The following is a 19097-nucleotide window of genomic DNA, read 5'->3' on the forward strand; positions in this document are numbered from 1 at the left end:
GCCAACACTCTGAGGGGTGTATTCTCAGCTCTCCCAAACTTATTCTCGATCATGATTCATGAATTAAACTCGGGTAATCTTTATAAAATTTTATCTGAGGAAAATACGGCTTATTAATCAAGCTGCCAAAAGTATCAGACATGTTCAAAGTGTATATAATCACATTTTGGCGATCAATCACTATAAGGAATATTGGATGCCTAACTCAATTCTTGATGATATTTTATATTTCAGAGAAATTTACAGAGATTTCTGAATTAGTTGGCCCCATCAACTTTCCAGAGAGCTTGCAGATTAGTAGTAACATATGTGATGCAGCCAAATTTTCTGCACACCGATTACTGAATTCTGAAAATTGTAAAAATTCTTAGATATTTTCAAAGTAAAATTAAAATTCCAAATATTCCAGTCCAAAAAATAAATAAAGATCGGTTCTTTTTTGTTGGCCTAACAATAATCCTTATTTATTACTCCATATGCTATATTCATGATATAATAATCAAACATGTGAATTAAAATACAATTCATGGAAAACAAACTCCCTAATAAAGATTGACTATGTAAAATTCTTCTTTTTTTTTTTTTTCTCTGATGTCAGAAGTTAAATAAGTCAATCCTTCCCATGGAATAATAAAATGTCTAGGGTGCATAACCCAAATAATTCATCTTCTCTCTAATAATAATAATAATCATAACAATAATAGTTTTTTTTTTTTTTCATATAATAGCAAGAATAATACAAAATAACATTTGTAGTTAAATGAGAAGGGCAATAAAAAAAATTCAAGATTGTGGCTCTATTTGAATCTATCCTAATCATGGGCAATATGGTGGGCTAGATAGGTTTTTGCTGAATTACTGAATTAGCTACCCAACGGATCTACTAAAGTAATCAATCCACAGTCATTTATTGCCCATTTATATTGGAAGTTCTCTTATCCGATGACATGGCAATATACTATTGGGTGTCCGGATTTTTTACGGCTGACCTGGAGGATACTTTTATAGGTTGGTGGCACTTTCACGTGTATCTAGAAAGGAGAGAGAGAAAAAACATGAAATAAAAAATTAAATAAAATAACTTTTGGGAAACTAAATAAATAAAAATTTCCCTCAACGCGGCAGCGAAATGATTTGCAACTTTTTGGTGTGTTGTGTCCAAATTTATGTGTGGCAGATGACCCCTTAACGTTGCACTAAAAAGCTCCTTCAGATTTCGGATTAGAATTTAGAAAAAAGCCAAGGTTTCGTGATATTGGAATACTACTACTTGCACATCATTTTGCAATCGTTATCCTTTTAAGCTTACAGCAAAGCCAAGAGTCGTATATTTTATGAAAATGTGAGGCTTTAGTCTATACAATTTAGCATGTAACAAAATTCCACCACTCTTACAATAAGATTGAATCTGGTATGATTGAGACTCAAGATTATTCTAACCCTACACTTTAACATTATCTAAGATATTAAACCATTTGATAAATTGAGGTTCCAAGTTACAAATACTCCACGTAGTGATTTAATTAGTGACTTATTAAGAGATAATCTTGAGCATAAGTTGCAATGTGAATATGTGATCAATTGGAGAGCAACCAAAAAAAATATGCCGAGTAGGTGAGTACATCAAAATCTTTGATGTAAAATCTGGAAGATTATGATATTATGACAAGGTGAATCCATTACTATAGAAAAGATAATGGACACTGACTATATAATTAGTGACGGAAAGAAGAGAAAGGAGAATCGGATTAGAGATACACTCCTCTATACGTAGTATATCTTTAAGTACCATGGGCATATCTACATAGGAAAAAGGGTAGACACTTGGCTACCCTTTTTAAAATTATTTTGTTGTGTCAAAAACCAAGCCGTAGGGTGGTAGGTTTTTATTTTTGCATTACACGCATGTTTTATATGTTTAGGCATCAATTTGCCAGAATTTCCTAATTTTTTTTTAGTACTTAAATGTCCTATATTTTGTAAATAAATAAAATTTTATATAATGACTCAAAAATTTACATAACACTGTAATACGTTTAAAAAAAAATAAAACAAAATAATAATAATAATAATAATAATAATAATAATAATAATAATAATAATAATAATAATAATAATAATAATAATAATAATAAAACAACATTAATATACCCTATTTGGAAGTTCTAAATACACCACAGCGTCTTTAACATATAGATGATAATGAAATAATCAAATATAACTGTTCCATAAAGAAGACATATTTGAATCCCTCCTCCATATTGGTAATACTTTTCAAATGGATTATGTGATGAGTTGATATTAGCATACACGGATAAGGATCCTCTTTTATTATCAATAATTATCCCAACATTTCTTATTTTGCTTGTCAACTTTAAACACTACTCCGTCATAATTAGCATTAAGTTGATAAGTGTCCAAATCTAAAGAGGTTGGCAAACTAGACGGGACATGAACATAACATATGAAATATGAGCATATGACATGTAACCCTTATAGGAAATATTCATACAACATTCAAACTCCAATGATTTGGAAAAATCTTGGACATCTTATAAGTTGTTAACTAATATGAATATATCTTTAATGCCGCACAGCAATTAAAGCTCAAAAAATGCTCCATATGTTTGAACCATCAATAGCTGGGTTGTTTAGTTGGGCAGGGAACGGGTAGACAGAAACATAAAGATTTTGATGAAGGGGCAGTTTAGCCAACTTATTTAAAGGTAAATGAAACTAGTTGCTGAAGTCATATAAGATGTAAATACAAAGTACCTTGGACATTAATTTTAGAAGTTAAGACACCACAAGGAAAACGCAGGGGCACCATAAAGGAAAACGCTTGAATCATGAGCTTCTTTCTATCCTACCCAGAAATATAACGAAAACCAAATAAAATATTTTGGGAAAAATGAGCAGGGGTGCACCAAAGTCTAGCTTACCTCGATAAAGAATTGTGAGTTGTTGAGGTCCTTTGCTTATGAGCTCATGCTGTTGTTCCTAGTAATGGAGACAGTCTTCAACAGTGACTTCCAAGTGCTACGTTATCCTGAGGAAAGTTGCGTTAGTATCTGAAGTCACATGCTGAACGATAGAAGTAGAAAGAGTTTATTTTTTTTGCATCGACTATAATAGAATCAGTAATCACAATCACACATTTCAACTGCCATTGTCTACAACAATCATCACAAAAGAAATGAAAAAGAATCCCATTCAATGAATACAGTGGTATGATGCAAATATACAGAACTCTTTGTTCTGACAATATGCTGAATGATAAGAGAAATTGTTGAATTTACATCAACCTGGACATTCATGAAAGTGTTCCACACTAGGAATGCAATAGTAACACTTTATCAGGCAAACCCTTTTTTCCCGAAAAAGGCAGATGATAAAAATGGGTCCTCTTACTGTCAGAAACCTGACTAATGCAAAGCATATCACAAAACAAACTGATATATGTTCTGATGACAGTTAATCAACTTACCATAAAACTAACAAAATCATTCTAGAATTCCTATAACCCAGAAGACCCCTAGGCATAAATTACTTTAAAAAATAAGACTAATTTAATCAAGGCTGTCCGCAAGGTCAGTCTTGTGAAAGAAAACCGTCTGAAGCCCCTTTCCCAACTGCTCCTCACAGATACACCCTGTGTCAAGACTAAAGAGGGAGGGTGGGAAGAGGACAAATGAGACTGTCCCACTGTGGTAAGATATCACTTCAATATTGCTTCATCATTATTTCGAGCAGCTTGACTTGAACTGAGGCTAATTGATCAGTCAAGCTCAGGTAAAAACGCGTCAGTTCACTTAGAAAATATTTGATTTAAACTAACATTAAGTAGGAATTGATCAATCTTGAACAAAAAAAACTTTGGCAGCGACAAATTCAAGTTTAATTTCAGTTGACAGCTAGCAAAACCTTATTCCCCAAGCTTTATCCATGAAGATCCTCATCTTCCGTGTTTTCTGCATGTCATTCTTCAATCCTTTATCCAAATCATATTTAGACTCCCTCAGCTTATTACGAAATCTCCATTATCCTAACCTTCCACCTTCCTTACCAACAGTCCAGCACATACTTTGGTCGACATCTTACATGCCAAAACCAACGTAGCTGATTTTCCATTATCTTAAACTCCAACTACCCTTTAAATATCTAAACTTCTAATCTTATCCATCAAGGTGTTCCCATGCAAACATCTCAATGTACACAACTCTGCTACACTTATCTTCTTCATATACTCCTTCCTAAATGCCCAGCATTCTCACCTGTATAGTAACGCCAGTCAAATTATTGTCCTACAGAATTATTCTTTCAACCTTAGCACACTAAAATCATGCAATAACCAGGCATTGTTCTCCATTATTTGCCACCTACATGTAATTCGACTGAGTTACATCCTGATCGAAATCACCATTTCATTGTCATGTACCTCCTTAAGTCTATAGGACTCAATACATCCTTACTTCTCCTCCTCTTAATACTAAAATGACACTCAGTATTACTCCTCCTTAACCTCAAGATTCTAACTTTTGTCTTTATTGATCCAGCTTAGCACTCACCCTAATTTGTGTTTTCACTAACCAACATGATACCTTTCCACTGCTAATCCTCTATCGATGTATACACTGTTCATAAAGTTCAGTAACATTTTTCTTATCCCCTAACAAAAGAAAGAGAAAGGACAAAAGACAACATATAAGAGAAGGAAGGTATATATTAAATGGATGCAGGGCAAGCATCTATAAGTATCAATAAGGCAACGATATGTACCCTATTGAACAAAAATTAAGCATTTACAGCCCCAAGGGTTCAGATTCTGTGTGCTTAGATGAAATCTGAATGCTTAGAAGTTAGAAGTTAGAAAACACATGAGCTATTTAGGCAATTTAGCCTATTTTCTTTCATTCAAAAATGACACAAGTTAACAAGCTAAGAAATGCCTAGTAAACCAACAGAATCCAATAATAAAGACCACTAGTAGGCAGGATATCAATAAAGTGAAGAGTAGGGCAAGGACTTCTTGGAGGAAGTAACATAGGGCCGATAGGAGTATTGAATCCATATTCCTAAAAATCACCTGAAAATCAGAAACAGAAAATTCTTGACTTCAGAAATCTGAAGGTGTACCATAAACATATATCCCAACCGTAAGAATCATATTAACGATGTGAACACATTGCTATAGTCAGTCATATATAGCATTAATGGTAGCTAGCTGACTCTTCAAAAGACAAAGTCTTCCGATATCAAGACACATCGTGAACATAACAGCAAATTCTTAATCTTACATTTCTTAAATATATCATTAAACATAACAGAAAATTTTTATTAGCATCACAAATACCTTCTCTTCCTCTATTCATACAATTATTACATGCATGTTAACGCCTCTATCCAGGGAAATAGTATGCTAGGATCATTGATGCTAGATAAAAACATAATGTTACAGAAAAACAAAGTAAGTTTCAGGGCCGTTATACACTCTCCCTGTTACAACAAAACGAAGTTAGCTTCAAATCCAATAGAAATATAAATAAAGTCACCTTCGGTAGACCAAAACACTTCATCATCGTGCTCAATTAACATTGTGAACAATTCCTAAAGGAAAAGGGAAGCTTAGCAAATTAAACTAACAGTCCAGCAGCTAGCAGAACTAATCTAGAATGAAATATTAATTTTCTTAACTAACCAGCATATATCAGTTCATAAGCAAAAGCTTTTCCTGAATCCTGAGTTTATTCTCCGAAGTCCAAAACTTAATCAGCTAGCCAGAGCACTGCACAAAGCCACAAACACAACCTCTGTTGCTCGTGCTCCTTTAAACACCAAGCCCTTCCATGATTCACCAAATACAAGCCCAAATATAATCTCATTCATAGAGCTGAATTGATCCAATGCTCCTTACCTAATAATCTAGCCAGCCCCAAGCACTAAAAGAGTTATATAAAATAAAAAAAATAAAAAATAAAGAAAGAAAATTAGCTAAGTGGTTAAATGGATGCTCCTGCATCAACTCTCTACTAGTACTGAATGATTAGTGGATAACTACAAACTCAACTTTCTATATCCTCAAGTTGTTAGAGACAGAAATAGGACATATGTTGTAAGCATAATGTTAGCTGCTTTTACCATTGTAATGAAGCCAGTATAAATGACATATAAAACCATGAAAAAGGGCAGGGCTATTGAGAGTTAAAATTGTCATAAGATGCTTTTTCCTACAGAGATTTAGACGATTATCAAGTCATGTATGTGATTCACCGTGTCCTTTCCCTTGATCACTCCCAATTGTCCAACAACTAGTTGTTACGAGATCAAGAGGCTCCATCTATGTATGAATCTGGGGAGAAATGTCAGTTTCCCCAGTAAAAGGGCTTCCATGACTTCCGTACTCCAATTTGGAAAGTTCACTGAAAATCGAATGCTCACTTCCTTACCAAAAAAAAAAAAACAAGTACAAGCCATAAAGTAATAATTACATTACTAACATTTATCATAAATTTTCCACTATCTTCTTAAGCGCCTGTTATGACTCTTGACATTTGACCCACTCACCCCCACCCCCCAGGTCCCTCCCATGTTGTATCCCATCTCAAATCCTTATTCTTATCAAAGCATTGCCCTGGAATATCCTAGGAACAAGATCAAGGGCATGGTAAATGCCAGAATGCCAAGTGATAGATGGAAAGTCTACTTCAAACGACGTGACACAATAGAGTCTAATCTTTATGATTAGCACCAAAAGTAACAATGAAAAGTTCACCTTGGCATCAAATAATGAATAACTATAACCTTTTTTTTTTTTGGAATAACTATAACTTTGACCAATGCTTTTCATCACTAAATTTTGGTAAAAATACCCAAGTACTTGGTATATAATAATTCTAGTACTTAATATACAATCTACAAAGCTTAACCTCAAAAGGCCATCGGGAAAAGGCATATCGAAAGAAGAGGATACATTTGAACAGATTAACCACTATGTACCAAGAACTACCAACACATTTCACAGTCAAACAAGAAGAATTCTGCAACAACTATTCATCAGCATAATGAGAAGATAAATGATCGACAAACTCTCACTGCATACAACTAATTAGTAATTTCAATCGATTTCAACTTTCCAGAACTTGTTCATAAACGAAAATTTAAAAAATAAAAATTAACTAAAATTAGCGCAATAATTCAAACCATTACCAAAGTGAAATCTCAAAATAGGGCCAAATTCTGCACTCTTCTAGCTGATTTGGCAAAACAACAAGGCGTGATCGTTCAAAACCGCGAGTAAATTTGCCCTAGAAATCAAAATTTCGAATTAGTAAGCCCTAATTGCCGAAAAACAGCGTAAATTGAGATTAAAACATTATAAATAAAACAGACTTAGGAATGAGAGCGAAAAACAGTAAGTATGAGATACCTGAGAATCCGCCATTAAAGGTGAGAGAGAAAGCTCGGATCAAAATTGGTTGTTTACAGAAGGTGTATGGAGGAGAGAGAGTGGAGATTGCGGGAAATGAGAAATCCGTTGGAAGAAAGGAGGGAAGGAGGGAAAGAGATCAGGAAGAGAAATAAAAGGTAGTTGGGGTTTGCCATCTTTGCCCAATTGGATTGAGCAAAAAGATCCTACAATCTCTTATGTGGCACTAGCCAATGTGAATTTGACCTCCTAATTCACACGTGTCGTTCATTGAACAAGAGGACTCGGATCATATTCAGGTGATTGGTTAATTAGGGCCTGTTCTCATTGACTGAACTGAACATGACTTATTAGAGCTGAACTGAACTCAATTGAACTGAACTGGAATGAATATTTTATAAGAGAAGGAAATTAAAAACTGAACTAAACTGAACTAAATTGAAAATAATTGTATGAGAACAGGCCCTTAATTGAGTTAGGTCATGTACGGTTGTATTGTCAAATAGATAGTTGTGAAAGACTAAGCAACTTTAAACTTTCATACATAGCGTAATCATCTTTGGCTAGGGTCACATAAGATTGGTCATCTAATTTTAAGTGTTGAAGTGCAGTTCAGGTTTTTTTTGTTTTTTTTTTGTTTTTTTTTTTACGGGTTAATTTGTCTACTCATGCTATTGTGGGGATGTTCAATATATTCAAAGACAACCAAGCACTAGATTATTTCAAATTTAGTTTACCAAAGCCTTGCTCAATTAAAATTTGTCATGTACTCATGTCTTGTAGGTTGTGCTAACCATTAACATTGCTTTAATTCAAGCATATCCAAGTTAAATTGAATTTTCAGTGAATTATTTTAAAAATGAATTTAAACATAATGAGACTAATAAAAATGCATTTTACAAGGTCAATTGTAAGTATATTAGATGTTTTAGGCGGTTTTTGGCTCATTTTGAAAGAGTTCCCAATGAACAAAAACCGAGTGTGTGAGTATGGCCCTAGTGATGCTGGTGCAAAATGTTTACCCCATACTTAGTTGTCCATGCTCGTGACCTTACCTAGCTCTATTTAGCCTAGACTCAACAAATTTGTAGCCACACTATACAAAAAATTAGTGATTGTAGTAATGGATCAAATTGTTTTACTAGTAGTTATTGTTCTATATACTGCCAACAATTGGGCACTTCAAAATTCACAATTCACTAGTAGGCTAGTACCCTAGTAGCTATCCCCTTTGACCTTTTAGAGCCTCAATGCAAAATTTAACCATTGCAATTGATGATTGAATACCTCTTTTTGAAAGTATTAAGCTAAAGTATTACAGATTTACAGGATACTTTATAACTTTATAAGAGCAAGTTTGGAGCACTGTTGTTTGGAGTGGGTGCATTAACTAAGGCATAGTCCCATAGTACAAAGTTTTATTACCTCTCGCATCTAAATAGTGTGTTAGTTAGAGTTCACGAACACATAAGAATATAAGAGTACATGGGATTGATGTGAAATGGTGTTATGGTCCATATTCTTTAAACAACCTGTGGTTTATGGGGGTTGGAATATAACCTCAAAGAAATGTTAGAATTCAATGCACAACATAATACATGCGATGGATTAGGCACGGTACGTTGTTGTTACCCGTTTTTTTTTTTTTTTTTTTTTTTTTATCCCTTGTGCTTTGAAAGCCATAGGACTTGTAATGAGAATCGATTCCAATCCCAAAAACTCCTACAATCAGAATAGAAACTCTAACCACTTGAGTTATCCCTCACTCTCACATTGTTGTTATCGTTGGATCATGGCCACAATTTTTTAATTGCACAATATGACTCAACACGATAGATTGATATAACACATTGATAGGATATCGTGTCAGGTCAGCATGAGTGATCATTTTATAATTCTTAATACGATACTTAGGCATCAAGCCATGCGCAGGACCTAGCCATCCCCATAGCACACGAGCTCATCACGGGGACCGGCCCCATAACCATTTTCAAAGATTTAGACTACACCTGCCGTCACTTATACTAGGATAGTAGAATATGTGTGTTAGAGACTAATTAAAGAGAGAAATTGGTGATTAGTAGCTATCAAAAACAACCTATGTTTGTGTTAAGTGGGCCTACAAAACGCCTTTTTTTTGGGTCAAGGGCCTCAAGGCCATGTTGGAGAGTTGACCTGGACTTCACGTGAACAATGAGTTCATGGCAAACAAGAAAGGTAAAAAGCCCAGATCGTGGGCCTTCTTCTTAATTTTATCTTTTTGCAATTTTTTAGATCTGGCCAGTAATCAGAAACATAAGTGTAATTACGTATTTACGTATTAATGTATTTAGCTGGAGCTTTGCTGTTTAGAGAGCTGGCCCTGCTTCGGTGCTTCCCTTGAACTTTCTCTTTAGTGTCAACCTAATCAATAATACGGAGTACTACTTCATGGCTTGTCTACACTTTTACTTTTGACACTCGTTATAAACTTTATTTTGATCATCCTTGTAACTTATACATTGAAAAATAAAACATAATCTTATGAGAATATATATGAGATCATATCAGATTCGTCTAAATATGTATTTTTAAAGTATCGACCACTTATTTATTTTTACAATTACATAATCAGTGATATCAATAGCTACGAAGTTAGATTTTACATTGACAATCATGGAAAAGTAAAGTGTAGAACTTTCATAATACGAAAATAGTACTATGCTCATATATATTTACCACTTAAAAGAAATTCATTCTAAGATTTATTTCTATTATTTATTACGGAGTATAATCTTCATAAAACAAATCTACCAAATAAAAATAATGTACTCTAACACCAACCTTAGTTTTATTTTTCTTTGGCAGCACCGTGTTGAGTATGTTGAAAACAATAGTTTATAGAATGATTAAAATCGTAGCAATAATAATATAACGTTGGTTAGGTTATGACTTACCAGTTCCATGCAAATCTGATTTGTATTATTCGCATACCAATCCTCGTGCCTCATTGTGGACATGTCACATTTGTTGTATATGCTACATTTGCAACCATGGCGTGGTTGCTGCATGTGGGCCTTTTATAATTATCAACTCTCTTAAGTTTATGGGGCCCTTCATTTGGTAGCCTATCTTGTCTAACTTATGATTCTCCCTGTTTAAATAAACCTTGATTTGATCATTATAATGTATACTTATAAATGCATTAACACGGAATTTTTATAGAATTAAATCTAGAACTTTGCATCATCTATAATTATAAGAACTAAAAATTAACAATAACACCACAAAATTTTATCATAGTAATACCGAGTATGACGTACATGGTCATTGTGGAAGCCACTAAGATGTAATTGTAACCCTAATACGGATTTCTATTACAAAAAATATTGGTATGGAAACCGTGGATTAATTTATAGCCTTTAATATCTCGTCAGATCGTGAACATAATGTCGACATCCTATCTTTAAAATCTTAATTCCGCCGATATAATACATGATTGGAGAAAGTAAATAAAGTTTAAGAATGACAATAAAATAAAAGATAATCAAAATAGAATTTCCTAGAGAAAGAGATAACTTGTCTCGTAAAATAGATGTCATTATAAGAGTTTGAAAGTTATGAAACTAAGGTAGGCAGAGAGAAAATAGAATACTATATATAGTAATCAAATGAAAAAGTTTAGTATCATAACTCATAAGCTAATCACATGTCCTTTTCTATGACATGCTTTTTTCCACATAATTTTTTGGAGACTAATCTTGTATCAATGGATTGCACCATAAAGTGTCAAGCTTCACCCAAGATGAAAATAAACTTCAAATAAAAATGAGACCCACCTTTAACCATGTTTTGCCTTGCCCTGCCTCACCTTGGTTCTTGCTTGTATTGTCTTGCATTTGCGAAAATGCCCCTAATACGAGCAAATATGTTACCCTTTATTACCATAATGTTCTCGTTTTCTCTACACCCTGTCCTTTTTTACCAATGTGATCAATTAAACTATTTTTATGACAATGCAGGATTAATATTTCTCTCTCACAAACACCACAAATATAGATGGAATATGATCACAAATTCACACCACCAATACGGTAAACCATGCGGTAAAAAAGTAACGGGCGGTGGTAGGGAGTGGAGAGTGGTGGTAGGGCCAAGAATGGGGTTAGGTGGGAGCACAAATGATGTGACCGTTGACCAAACAAGGAAGGCCATGTTGATGGTGTTTGGGCTATTCGTATATCATATAGAAAAAGCTTTGATTGATTCCCTCGTGTCTATTGTTACAAGCTTTGGGGCTACACATTTGGCCCACCAACAGTTAGTAAATACGTCTTGGATAAGGATTTTGGATTCTCCTTGATTATGTTTCTTCCACTTTTCAAATTCCTTCCTTTATTTTTTGAGTATTAGGCCATATTCACTCCATCTTAAAAAAAATGTTAAATAAAAATAATTTTAATTCAGTAAAAATAAGTTTAATTCAGTAATAAGTTCAATTCAGTAAAATTAAGTTTAATTTTATTTCAAAAAAAAAAAAAAAGTTTATTTCAATAAAATTCAGTATCCCTAAAGAAGAAATATAATAGAAAATCAGTAAAAAATAATTCAGTTCAACAAAAATAATTTAAGTTCTATATAATTAATTTAAGTTCAGTAAAAATAATTTAAGTTCAGCAAAAAAAAAATTAATTCAACAAAAATAAGGTGAAATGAACGAAGGCGTACTTATTAAGTAGGGGTAAAAAACTAAAAATAATGATCTCTTCATCTATATGTTTAGTACTCCGTAATACTAAAACTTAAGATAAATAACTTGGAAGCATAATTATATTGCGGTTAGCAAATTAGTAAAACAATATCTTTAACTAGTAAGAATAATTTAAAATTAACACTAATAATTTAGTTTATTAATTATCAAGTAAGTAGAAAATTGTTCTTATAATGCATATTTAAATAACCCTCTTTTTGTGCACCAAAAAAAAATAACCCTCTTTTTATTTGGGTTACAGAGTAACTCCAATGACATGTTAATTGTCAAAATAGCTTGTCATGTCACATAAGTTTTTAAGTTAATTGTCATTTTAGTTGTTTTGAGCTCCCAGCCTCCAATACAGTTCATATAAACACAAATAAGGTGATTGGTAATATTTTCTTTCTCTATCTTACGTACCTTTCCCTATTATTATAACAAAGGAATCATAAAATACAAAGTGATGGGGATTATATAGTTCTCATTTTAGAGAAAACAACAGAAATTAAAGTGAGTGAGATTAGGGCATGTTCACTTCAGCTTAATTTCAGTTCATTTCAGTTCAGTTCAACTCAGTTCCTAATTTTCTTCTCTCATTATATATTAATTTCAGCTTTTCAGTTCAGCTCTAATAAGTTCACTTTAATTTATCTCTAATCAGTTTGGTTCAATAAATGTGAACAGACCCTTAATGAGAGGATAAAGGATGACATTAATTCCTTGTCAAGTTTATTTCTACAAAAAAAAAAATTCCTTGTCAATATTTAATTAATAAGAACAAATTAAGAAATTGCATAAAAAAAATAAGAAAAATAAAAAAAATTTGGTTGGCGAGTGTGAAATGCCTTGACTAAGCAAAACCATGTGGAATTCTCATGCTGCCTTGTCAGCATACCCCAATTTGCCATTCCCAAGAAATTCATTACTCTAATGTAATCTCCCAATTAAGTTACGTACTTTTTTTATTATTCTGTATTCAATTTTCAAAAAAAATAAATAAAGAGCAAAGCTGATGAATGTTTTAGGAGCCGACGTTAATAAGAAGGGAGTAACTAGAAGTAGAAATATTAGATTGAAAATAAACATTAATTACACTTATTATCATCGCATGCATTCTTTATGCATTTCAAACTTATTATTTTTAGATTCTCTAAAATATTTTAAGTTGTTATCTAATGTCCCGATTATTATACAATCTCCTCCATATCTCTATATGGAAAAAAGGAAAATTATCTGAGAAAGATACTGTATTTCTGGGTTTTTAATTGGAGGGTTCTGTTTAGCTGCATTATTACTTTTAGGTAACACAGAATTTATTTTATTTAAAAAAAAAAAAAAAAAAAAAAAAAAAAAAAAAAAAAAAAAAGGTAAGGGACAAAAAGTTAGCTGTAAATTCAAGAGACGATTTTAGCCCATGACTTATCTCATAATTACACCACCAACCTACCTTCAAGAACTCAGAAACGCATCTTGCAATTACTTATGTGTTGTTTGCTTGTGTGTTTCCAATTCATAAAGTAGTGATCAATTATGGATAAAATAATTCATGTTCAATCACATTTTCATAATAATTTTGTAGTTTATTCACTCTATCTTATAATCATTGGTTTTTATTTTTATTTATATTTGAACATTTTAATTGATGATGCTCTAAAAAAATACTCCGTATAACAGTTCATGCTGCAACACACTATAAATTTTATTCATTTTTACACTATATAGTAAGGGCTTGTTCTCTTACGTTGAAATTCAGTTCAGTTCAGCTCCTAAGGGCCTGTTCACATTTACTGAATTGATTGGAGCTGAACTGTATTGATTGGAGCTGTACTGAATTGATTGGAGCTGTACTAAACTGAATTGAGCTGAAATAAATATTTTATGAGAGAGGGAAATTAAGAGCTAAACTTATTGGAGCTGAACTGAACTGAACTGAAATTAAGTAAATATGAACAGTTCCTAATTTTCTTCTCTTATAAAATATTCATTTCAGTTCAGTTCAGTTCAGCTGAGTTCAGCTGCGTTCAGTTTTGAGTTCAGTCAATGAGAACAGACCCTAAGTGAGATATAACCCTTTTTATTTTTCTGAAAGTCAAACATATTTTGATTATTTTCTAATACTCACTTTAGTTATCATTTGTATTATTAATAGTTAATCAATTTCCGCTATTAACACTGAACTAGCTACTCTGCATTGATTGATACACATTTATGGCTATGGTTCATTGGTTTGTAATCCTCAATACTTGTAAAAAGTCAACTAACATGCATAATTTTCTTGACACTAATAAGGGAGTATGTCAATAAGTAAGATTTTTTTAATACCACATCAAGTTTACCAAAAATGCCATGGAATTGGAAACAGCACATATTTTGATGTCAAACTTGATATACCTCCCTGTTCTTTTGGGAGACGGAAAGAAATGGAGAAAAAACGATTGGACGATTGAAGTTTAACTGAAATGAAAAAGTAGAGAGAAAAAAAAGAGTACGGGAAGAAATAGTCAGTGAAAATATTGAGAGTACATAGCAAATCAGTAACATCCTCCCCCTAATATGTGATTAATTACCTTGTTTCGTACGAATACATAACAATGCTTGACCTTTTTTATGCCCTGTAAATCCTTTTCTTTTATGTGTGACCTAAAAGAATAGGCAATTAAGGAAGTCAATTAATTCAGCATACTGGTCAAATTTGTTAAATGATGATCATCTTTTAGCCGAAAGTTACATTTCAATTTTCAATCGATCCATTGAGAAGTGAACATTAGTAGTACATTACTAGAATTAATGTTTGACTAGGATCAGTACTTTAAAATGTTATTTGTTCATATCAAGGTGTTGATTTGACAAGTAATGTCACACAACATTGTTACTCTGAATACTTTAGGCTAGGTCTTCAAACAATTCACTCTAGTAATTTAATTTTCATGTCAATTAACCATAACTCAAAATTATTTTGTGTGATATATGAAGTTCAAATCCAAGGTTAATGATAACATTTACTGTGTTTTCGTACAAGGGCTCTCTTAATGTCTTTTTGTAAAATTGCTAGTAGGAGTCTTGTTACAGATAGCCATGTTAAAGACGAACGAAAGCTTATTGAACCATAAAAACAATTAAAATCGAAATCGTTCTATGAATGACCTATATAACCTACTCGTATAAAATAATTTAGTTAGCATTCGTAGCATACCAACTAAACATGAATTGTAATCCAAGTAGCAAGATCAACATGGTCTTTGGCGTGGAGCTAATCATTCCATGACATCCAAATTTTACATCCACAATCTAGTAATATGGCTGCCCTACTTTCCCCTAAGGCAAGGCACCATGTTTACTTGATCCACTTGGCTAAAAACCCAAAAGCCACAAAGCCAAGTTGAGCCTAGGATAAGTCAAAGTGGTCCATTAGGTGGTCAAATAACCCATAGTATGAGCCCCCAAGCTATCTTGAGTTCATTGCTCAAGCTAGGTTCTTATCTACTACGTAGATACATATACATTGCCAAATGACAAATCATTATGTGTCAAAACACATTTTCTTTTTGCTGATAATGACTTGATTAAATTATCGATCACCCCACAATGTATCATTGTATCTCTCGTTTTTTTAAATCACAAGACAAGCCTCACTTTTCAATCACAAATATGACTCAAACCTTAACTACTTTAATCCTATACAAAACTTATTTCTATCTTAAAATGCTAGATATCTGTATCTTGAATATCTTGTATTCATGACTATTAATCACGAACAAATTGAGTACTCTAAATTGACCCATAACCAATTACTTGACCCGAAAGGTACAGAATACTTGTGCTAAAACCCAAATCACTTGACTCGACCCAACCTAATTTGACACGATCATGAATGTGTCTAAGGCATAACACCAACATAAACGAAAATAACTAGAACCGATTCCAAACCCAAAATCAACCCGAACAAGCATGCATCGAACACGATTTGACCGGCCCGATAAACACATCTACTATGATCACCCAACCTAAATCCTAGCCGGGCAACCCGAGTCAACCAGGGTGAAGATCCAATTTCCTAAAAATTCACATACCACCATAATTAAAAACAAAGTTTCCTTGATTATCAAAATAATGCTCCTAGGGAGTTGGAATTAGTAACTTTTAGCAACAAAATTAAGGGCATCTCTGCCACCCTTTTAGGCATCCCTATAACTTTTCTCTCTCACTCCCACGTTGATCCATATGCTCAACCGCAAATTTCTTAATCACCATCTCATATGTATCTCTAATTTCATCCTAATTAAACTTATATCAATTAATCAACCATTAATTAAACTACTTAATCAACTGTATAGTCAGTTGTACTTGATCATCAACCAGATTTGCGGCTTCAAATAAGCTGAAAAATTATAAATCAACAAATTAATACACATTCATTCAAATATGCAAATTGCAAAACCCAGAAACAGAATTATAAACAGAGCAAAACTAATCAAGAAACAGAAGATCACAAATTGCTTAGTATAGATTATAGAAGGTTTTTTCCTTCAATCTTTAATTTTCTTGGATTTTTTTTTCCTTTTTTTGGGAAATTACATTACAAACTTGCTACTGAACCATAAAAGTCCTAATTTCTGGAAAACAAAAATAAAAAAAAATTAGATCTGTACAGTATATGATCTTAGAACCCTAATAATTCCTCTTCTTCCTCGGACGCCAACAAAAGTGTGATTAAAGTGGGAAATCAAAATCTTGAATTGGGTATTTTTAATCATCTAAAAATCTATCTCGAAGAAAGAAAGAGAAAGAAAAAAGAACCTAATTTTAAAAAGAGAGAAAAAAGATGAAAAAAAGAAAAAGTCCTTTTTGGATTCTCTTTCTAAAAAAAAGATTGATTTTTTTATGCAAAAATTCCCTAATCTTTCTCCTTAATCAAGAATCAGCATAATCTCTCCAACAAAGGAGCATAACAACACACCTCCGCATGATATAAAACCTTGCTCTCTGTTCTTTAACAAGAGTTGCACATTTTCTTGAGAACGCACACCTTCTGTTCGACGAATTGCCTGAAAGAAAAGACGATGAATTTGAAGATTTGGAACTTCCGACGCTTCTTCTACTGCCGTCTTTCTTCGATAACTTCCATTTTTCGTCGAAATATAAAGCCGGTGTTGTTGTTGTTGATGATGTCGATGTTGTATTTGTTGAAGAAAACGCGGTTTCTGATGCCATCATTATTGTCATAAGAAATTGAAGATTTTTAATGGGGGTTTTGATTAATTTGAAGATTTGGGTTTTTGATTGCAGAGTGAAAAAGAGGAGAGAGAAAGAGAGATTGAAGAAGAAGATGATTATGATGAGAGAGATTGAGGGAGGATTTTGGAGAAGAAGATGGGGTCTGCTATTTATTTACAGGTTGGGAGAGAGAGAAGGGGTGACAGATGAGTGTGGCAGTGGGTATCACCTGGGCCTCCGTTTTGCTTCGATAAGCCCACTTTCCTTTTTTACAAATATACTTGTAAAAATAATCACAATAATTTGACTTTTATTAGTACTCGTAGTAGTTTGTAACTTTGTAATTTTGTATACTAACTTAAACTATTTGTATAATTGTATTTATTTAAATTCTAGTTATTTGATGATCTATATGAGTATCTAATGTGGAGTAGGAAATATAGTTGTAGTCTTGTAGAAAATCAAATATCAAATACAGAGTATATCCTTATATTTTAAGGCATGGTTCTTAACTTTATGTTTACATAACATGGATAATTTTATAATTTGTTCTCTTCAGCTTATTTTTAGTTCAGCTCTAGTTAGTTTAGTACTTCAGTTCTTATCTTAATTTTCTTCTCTCATAAAATATTCAGCTCAGTTCAAATCCAGTCAATCAGAACAGGCCCGAAGTACACCGTATTATTTGTTTGCTTGTTACATTTGATGATTTGTACAAATATTTGATACATTGTCATGCAAAATTTTGTTAAATTCATCTTAAAATACACTTAATTATTAAATTTATGAAAAGTACGAAGTACTCCTTGTATAAGATTGATTAAATTTTTGTTACTGTTACAATTTTGGTAACCTAGCGTAGCAAGTGTCGCCACGCCCAAATTGTTAATTTTGGATTTTGTTGAGATTATTATATGAAAATGAATATTGTAATGGTATAGTGAATTCCCAAGGCACACGTCATGTTTGGATGGAAGTGAGGTGATACATTGAAAATAGGAGAGGAATGGAGGAAATAAGAGTTCCGCATTTTATGATGAAAATTCTTAGGTGGTTTGGATTTACTGCCTTAATTTTCGTATTTACTTGGTTAAAGATAATTTTAAGATTGATTGTCCCCTATATTTATCTTTTTTCACGAGAGTTTTATTGAGTTTTGTTAAACATGCACTCATAGTTGGACTTGTTCTCTAATTATTGGTGGTCTGGTGGATAAAAGAGGGAGAAATTATAGGAAATAACAAAATTTATTAAGAGTTTTTGAATTTTGTTAAACATGTACTCATAAGATAGTTGGACTTGTTCTCTAATTATTTGTGGATAAAGTGGGAGAAATTATAGGAAATAAGAAAAGTTATCGTTATTAAGAGTTTTATTAGGTGAGTAGATTTAATTCATTCTATTTTTTGTTAAGATAAGTAGTTAGACTTATTCTCTATTTTGCGGATAAAAGTAGGAGAAATTATAGGAAGTACTCTTTAGTAAATTTCATGTTATTATTAGTGTTATTAAGAGTTCAAACAAAAGTGAGTAGATTTGATCTAGAATTTTGTTAAGATATAAGTAGTTAGACGTATTCTCTAATTTGCGGATAAAATGGGAAAACAATAAAAAAAAATAGGAATTTTCACATTAATTAAGAGTGCTATTCATTGAGTTGAGAGATTCGTCCTTGAGCTTTGTTAAGCAAATAGTTAGACTCGTTCTCTTATTTGCGGATAAAGT

General features: G+C 32.6%; 1 long non-coding RNA gene across 1 annotated transcript; it reads right to left on the minus strand.

Annotated features, from left to right (window-relative positions):
• Positions 1 to 1987: 1987 nt before the first annotated feature.
• On the minus strand, positions 1988 to 7592 carry LOC145596060 (uncharacterized). The gene is made up of 3 exons (XR_014103069.1): positions 7427 to 7592; positions 7207 to 7304; positions 1988 to 3049 (listed from the first exon to the last, which is right to left on the minus strand). It is a non-coding gene; the product is annotated as an uncharacterized LOC145596060 (long non-coding RNA).
• Between the last annotated feature and the right edge of the window lie 11505 nt (positions 7593 to 19097).

This window comes from Chenopodium album, chromosome 19 (genome assembly GCF_948465745.1).
Source record: "Chenopodium album chromosome 19, dcCheAlbu1.1, whole genome shotgun sequence".
NCBI classification, from domain to species: domain Eukaryota; kingdom Viridiplantae; phylum Streptophyta; class Magnoliopsida; order Caryophyllales; family Amaranthaceae; genus Chenopodium; species Chenopodium album.